This window comes from Pavona decussata, unplaced genomic scaffold (genome assembly GCF_977016875.1).
Source record: "Pavona decussata unplaced genomic scaffold, jaPavDecu1.1 SCAFFOLD_468, whole genome shotgun sequence".
NCBI classification, from domain to species: domain Eukaryota; kingdom Metazoa; phylum Cnidaria; class Anthozoa; order Scleractinia; family Agariciidae; genus Pavona; species Pavona decussata.
In genome coordinates this window covers 914,257-921,384 of record NW_028145806.1, presented here as the reverse complement: position 1 = coordinate 921,384, position 7,128 = coordinate 914,257, and positions in this window count along the sequence as shown.

Here is a 7,128-nt window from a genome sequence, read left to right as displayed (position 1 = left end):
AATGAAAGCAACTTGATTGTTGATTTTTTTCTTTGAATAGAACCTATATCCTTAAACTCAAATGGGTCACTGGTAAGTTGTATCGTTCATAGAAACTTCTATTGTCCAATATTAGGCAATACAGTGATGCCATTCTTTTGAAAATGATTGTTGATGACATTTTCTATCCATTAAGTGCTTACATACGGAATTAAGCGCTTAATCGAAAGGCCTTCGACCCTTAAATCTTCAATTTAGTATATTCTCAAACAGATGGAAACGGCGGACGAAATTTTGAAGGCAAAGATGATTATTTCCTTTGAGTATTTACATAGCTTGGAAATAATGAAAACGTTCATTGAATATACAAATACTACTCAACTGGAATGAACTTTATTCATTTTGTTTTTATCAAAAGAAAATTATATTAAAACGCTCAGGGTTTCCATTGACCTATCTGTTTCAAGATCATTCAATTGCAAATTTGGACAATATAATTCACTCACCTTCGGCGAAGAAAGAAAAGAATTAACTGAAAGCTGTGAAGACGACGTATGCTGGTTGTTTCCAACGCATTTCAGTCTTCATTAAGTGAAATCATTTATCCAAATTTAAATCTGCGCAAACAAAATTTTTCCTTCTTTCAAAAAAAGTAATTTAAAGTATAGGTGACAACGTTTTCGCGGTCGTTTTGATGTCAAGTACACCGGTATCTTTTTCGTCTCAAAAAATCAAGAATTAACCGACAAAATTGAGAAAATGACTTAAAACATACCCGTCTTCACGCGCATTTATTAAAATTTACCTTAAAATTGTAGCGTCCTTATCGTTTCATTCGGTTGTTACATTGCCGGTCATCAGCGTAGCTTTACTTCATGAATGATATTGTGTAGGTCGATCGAAAATAAACAATTGACAGACATGTTTAAAAATCAAATTATCGGGCGGAAATTCATGGCAATCTATTTTGCGCGATACACATTTCATTAACTATCTGTGTAGAGAAATGTGATTGGCCCAAGCGTAATTAAAGGTAACAGCTGAAGAATAGTGTTTGTGAATAATGGTCAGTCTCTTTTCATATTTTTTGTCTTTTAATTTTTTAATGCAAGTACAAACATTTACAAAGAACACCATAATTGTCAACCGATTATTATAAACGATTTACGAATACTTATTCAATTTCTTCAGTTAGTGACTAGCTAGGTTACAAGATATGCTTTTTTTTTCTTTCTAGTTTTAACAGTAAAAGATTGAACTAGCACTTGACAATTACAAAAAAAGAAACAACGCCAATAACTTAGACAAACGAAACAAAAAGAAAAAACGTGACAAGAGCGTATTAAAGGAGGTGCTTAAAGGTATTTTGGAAGGTAGAAAAAGTCTTATTTCCGATAGCTATTTGTTTTTGAATTGTCAGTTTTTCCCGTAAAAGTGTAAGAAAACTATCAAAGGAGAGCATTACGTCGTGAGAAGTAGGTTCAAAAAACGAGGCGCAGCTGAGATTTTTTTTAAACGACTTCGAGGTGTTTGGATGTCTGATGAAACACACTTTCGAGTGTTCGATATGGCTTCTCAAATGATCAATAATTCTTGGAGAAATTCAAGGCTAAAGTTGGCAAAATTTTATGGTAATTAGGATCACATATCCAAACCACGGCCACGGTAGTGATTTTCTTTGTTTTCTCTTGATGAATTATGAATGAGTTTGAGAACATGTGATCTAAGGAGTGTATACGTACCAGTTAAGCATTGAGGGCATATATTTTTGTCACAAATTTTGGCTCTAAACAGACTTACTTTGGTTGCAAGAATGTTGTGGATAATCTTATATGGGAACATTGTTATTGCAATGTCATTTTTGATTTGGAAATTAAGGTAATTCGGACACTTTATAAATAGTTTCATGAGAGAAACCATATCTTAAGATCTTATTTTCGGCGGTGGGTGGTACGAAGATTCTTTTCATATTTTTTTACAACATGTTTTATAACAACGGTGTTTTAGTTCGCAAGACTACACTTTCCACTGTATAATTTACTAATTAATAAGAAGACATTTCACGTTTAACGCTTTGTATTGCTGCAGATTTGAAGCTAGTAACATTGAACATTTTTTAAACGGGACACTTACTTTCACGAAATGAAGTACAAGAGCTGGACGGAAATCATCTTCACTCCAAGAAATGGTCTTATACTTCCTACGACCCCGTACGATCTTCAGCATAGAGGAACTTATTGCTGTATGTTACAGAACTGTTCCTGAACGCGATAATGTTATACCTGCAAGCATGATTGGAAAACTGAGCAATTCACCAACGGCAAAAAGGCTCTACATTTTACCACAATATCTTGCCGAAACCTAACACAGACAATAGGCATATATACAACCATTTAATTGCCAAAATTTGTCCCTGTACGGGCTAAACACATTTTGTATGCTAGGTTTGAAGTTTTTAGCACTTTTCTGTGCATTTTTATGAGCGTTGTTAGTGTTTTCGTTCGCTAAGAATTATGGGTATTTGTACCAGCCACCATCTTTTTTGATACGGTGTATTACAGCGGCGATATGTCGATCCATAGCTAGAAAACAGGCCACTTTCAGTACAAGGTAATGATTAATGTGAGTAATGTGTAATCCCATCGAAATAAAAACGAATCAGCATTTACTCTGCTAACATAAAACTCTGTTAGATTCGTAGGAAATGAAAGGAAAACTACATGAGCGGAAGGTGATGTTTCGAGCTCCACAGTACTGTACGTGAAAATAAAATGTTTCCGTTTCACTATTCGATTCATTTATCTTTTTCTGAATTAGCAAATGAAATGTAAAATCTTTTTCGTTAAAGAGCTAACGAACAACAGACATCGTTGGTTAAGTTTGTTTCAAAAGCGCTTGATCAATTGAATTTAGATCAATTAGATTTCCATTCAATGCAGTTTGAATAAAAATCCGATCGTTTAATTATTAGGATGCGCGTTATGATCGTTTCATTCGGATGGAAATAGAACTAAGGGGGATTTTCATTTTTGGTATGTTCGATGTGGAGTGTGTGAATATAACTTTGGAAGCTGAAGAATTCAGGAGTAAAATCGAAGACGGTTGAGCCGTCATTCGCTTCGGTTTTTCAATCGTTGCGTTCTTGCCCAGTTCATGCCTCCCCACGATACAGTAAACAAAAGGCGGACGCTAAATTGACGAAGGCGAAGGCTATTGCTCCTTGGACAACGTCCTTTTTGGTGACCGGGCACAGAGCCCTGGTACGGCGCACCTATAGTCTGAACAGGGCCTTAGCTTCTAGGTGGTATTTTGTTACTTATGTTTTTCTGTAAATCCAATTTAAAGTGAATGTGAGAATTACTATCACTTTACCTTCCAGATCGACTGAAATTACAGCGCGAAAGATCCCCTATCTCACTGAAAATTTTATAAAAGGACCGGCCGATATAGAAAGTGTCAGATGATGTCACACATTAGCACCATTATGGGGAAGCACATTTTAGTCAGTGAAATAATTATCATAGGAAAGATTTATCTAGTTTTTCACTGCAATAGCGTTTATCAAAAATATTTGGAAACAAACTTGTAGATGTGTTCATAGTTAACAGTAGTGGATAACCGGCATCCTGGCCTAAAGACTGCAAAGGGCATGACAAGCCCATCACCACAGCCGAGTGTAGGTGAAAATATAATATATAACTGTTTGTATGGTTGCTGTGGATAATGCAAGTGTTGGTGGTAACATAAAATAAAATAAAATAAAGTAAAATATAAAACAGCACGGATAGTATGGTCATTCCCGACTACTGGACAAATTTCTGCTAAAATATCCTTGCAATTACTGGATACGTAAACCTACGGAGTATGCAACTATGCACTACTTACATGAAACCTGATTTTATCAACCGCGAACTTTCAAGCTAGCAAATGATGGCTGAAGATACCTCTGTACACAACTGAACTTTCATCTCGGACTGAGTAGTAAACTTAAGTGTGGTAAAACATCTAACAGTTTACAGTTTTCCAACGCAATCCTGGTATTGCAATTTCTTCTACGCAATGAATCGCTTCAGAGTTGAATCCCATCTTGTAAATGCATTAATCTTAGCAACCCAAACGAGATGAAATTACAATTTTGCGCTTATTATATATTGGGAAGATAAAGGTACGTGTATCTTTTCCATCCACACAATGTTTTAAAACATTGTTTAACATTGGATTCGTTCAGCCTCATCAAGTTTCAATGATATATAAGTCAAGACCCCATTTAGGACAAAGGACAACATTTAGGCTCTCTCTCCTTTGCCAAGTTGGTGAAGATGTCATCCGCCGCTGCAAAATATGCGGGGGATGCCAGATACGTGTCCCAAGATCCATTCATTGTCCCAAACAATCTTGACTCTAAACGCAATTAGGAGTGCATTATTTTACGTCGAACACAATTATCTGAAGATCGATCAAGAGCAAATCTGATTTCGCGCAGTCACAGACATTTTTACTGAAATACAGCTTGTTAAATTGTTTGCACAAATCTTATAATTACTTCTTTCTACTTTGCGGCTGCGTCGAACATTAACATTCAGTTTGATGAATGAAAAAAGTTTTTACTGGAATTGGAAATAGAAAGAAAAAAAAAAAATTAAACAATGCTTTAACGATACGGTATTAATTAACCCGGCTTTTCCCGCAAACTCCTTTAAGGGCCCAAAACTTCATTTATGCAATAGCTTTTTTTTTTTTTTTTACAAAAGCAAAAACAGCGTAATTCGATTTTTTTCTGCTTTGTAATTATTAACAAGGTAGTGCAAAAAGCATACAGATAAAATGAATCCCAAACTGATTCTGGACGCATACAATTTTCCGGGAAAAAATTTTCAAACGGATAATCTTCCAACAAAGTTCTAGTAGTTTTAGAAACGGTTAGGACTTTGGAAGGTTCAAGAATACTCATTTAGTATTATATAACAGAAAAGAAAGCTGGATGAATCGAGCGTAATGATTGCTGATAAATTAATGAAGTATAGAATCCGAATTTTCGATATAACCGAAGCATGCACTCTAATTTATTCGAAAAGTAGAACACTTCTCTATTGTCAAACAGCTTTGGTATTGCATTATATCCACAAGTATATTAAAATTTATTTCCTAGATCAAGTACCTATTTACAACCTTACCACATAACGAATATTTTTTTCCTTAGGTCAGTATAAAATTTTAATTTCATACTTTTAAATGTTTGCAAGTTAAGCCTTTAAGCTAAGACTCACTGTATCTATTCTCGGGTCACTTTTGTCCGAAAAAAGAAAAAGATAACATTTGAAGTAATTCGAGGTTTTAATTTCATCGTCTAAATAGAAATTGTTTAGTCTCTTGAACCAACCTAACTTACATAGGAAAATTTAAAATTAAAACTAACAGCTGCTATAAGATAACACTTCAGAGTCAGATAACAATTGACTAAATTACGCGTTAGTTTAGTAAATCGCTCTTCGTTAGTCGGTAGCGTTATTACAAACTGTCTAAATTATCATTACCACGAATTAAAAGCAAACGCATAAGCAAAAAACAACCTTAAAGCCCTAGAGCCTTTTACAGGGATATCTATGTTTTAAGTAAATATATGAAGTGTCAATTTCTTTTATTCATGCCCTCTTGGTATATTACGAAAACATAAGATTACCATGCAGCTTTTTTTTTTTTTTGGCTTGCTTGCTCAGTTGGTAGAACACTGCACTGGTATCGTGGAGGGTTCGAAGACCATTCAAGCTTGAATTTTGTTGTCAGTTTTCCTTCTTTTTGTTGAAATCCTTGGTTAGGTTAGTGAAATCCTTGCGAATAGTTATTTCAAGGGAACCACCACTAAGTTTTTTATCATAACCTGACCGACCTCTAAAGTTAATGCAAAGTTTCTAATACATTAGTGTATGGTACTGGAAAAAACCAACCTTATGTCTCCTTCGCTGGGAACTGTAAAATGCGAAAATGTACAAACAACCTTCTAAATAGAAACCTCATTTGAGAAGTTAATACCATGGTTATAATTTATTAACGAGACGAGTCTTATGTCACCTCAGGCAACAATTGGCCATAAAAATATTAAGTCGACGATAATGACGCTGAGTTCAGTTTTGTACTTGTGAACAAGATTTCCAAGACCTGTGTCCTCCTCATGTTAGTTGCATGAGGTGTGACAAATCTTTCAGTAGCAAGCTGCCATACTCTAAGCAAAAGAAATCTTCAACAGCGAAAGGGAACAACAAAAAATTGATTAAAAAAACTGAACGGAGACTTGTCCAATTGAGAGACGAAGAAGCGTGGCACCAAGCGACTGGTTTCGTAAACGATAAATCAGCGAGTTCTTTACATAGGATTTGACTGTAAAACAAAATTCAAAAGTAGGAATTATTGAAACCGCCCAAATAACATCGAGGCTTTGTATTGTAAGCCAGAAAAGTCGTATTTTTTCAATTTGTAAACTCACTCCTGTTATCATAATTTTGAAAATTTTATGATAATTTATAACCATTTTTTGACAGCGGCGATTGTAAGGAAAATAAATTAGAGACTACTTCAGTCTTTTTTTAACATTATTTTCAAACAGCACCCGTTGCACTTTTCATTACCAAGAGAGGGTGTAAAAACACTGAGATTATTTCTGCCATAAATGGCCCCTTTTATAGAACTTTTAGTTTTTCATAGCCTTTTTTTTTTCGATTAACTCAACCATTGGGTATTTAGTGTTTTAACTCCCGGTTAACTGTAAACTGTAACTTTTCAATGAAAGATGGATTAGGACATCACAATGTTTATTGAAATCCTGATTTAGAATTATTTCCTTTTACAGTTTCCTTGTTCGGACAGAAATCTACCCCACTTTGAACTCTACACAACTTGTTGTAACGCACTTAAATTGCCAATGGCTAACATTGTAATTAACGCCAAACTGCACGCGGTCGCTTTAACAAAGCTTATATTAATAACAATTGCAATGGCTCAGCTCTTACTGTCCTTACTCTTTCACCTACCAGCAGTAACCAAAATGGTGCATCCTCACTGAAAGATGAGCCAAACTCCGACCCTAGTTTACCTCGAGTTAGCTTCAAGTTGGTTCTACCTCGAGCCTAAATTTAACAAATCGAATGTGGTTTA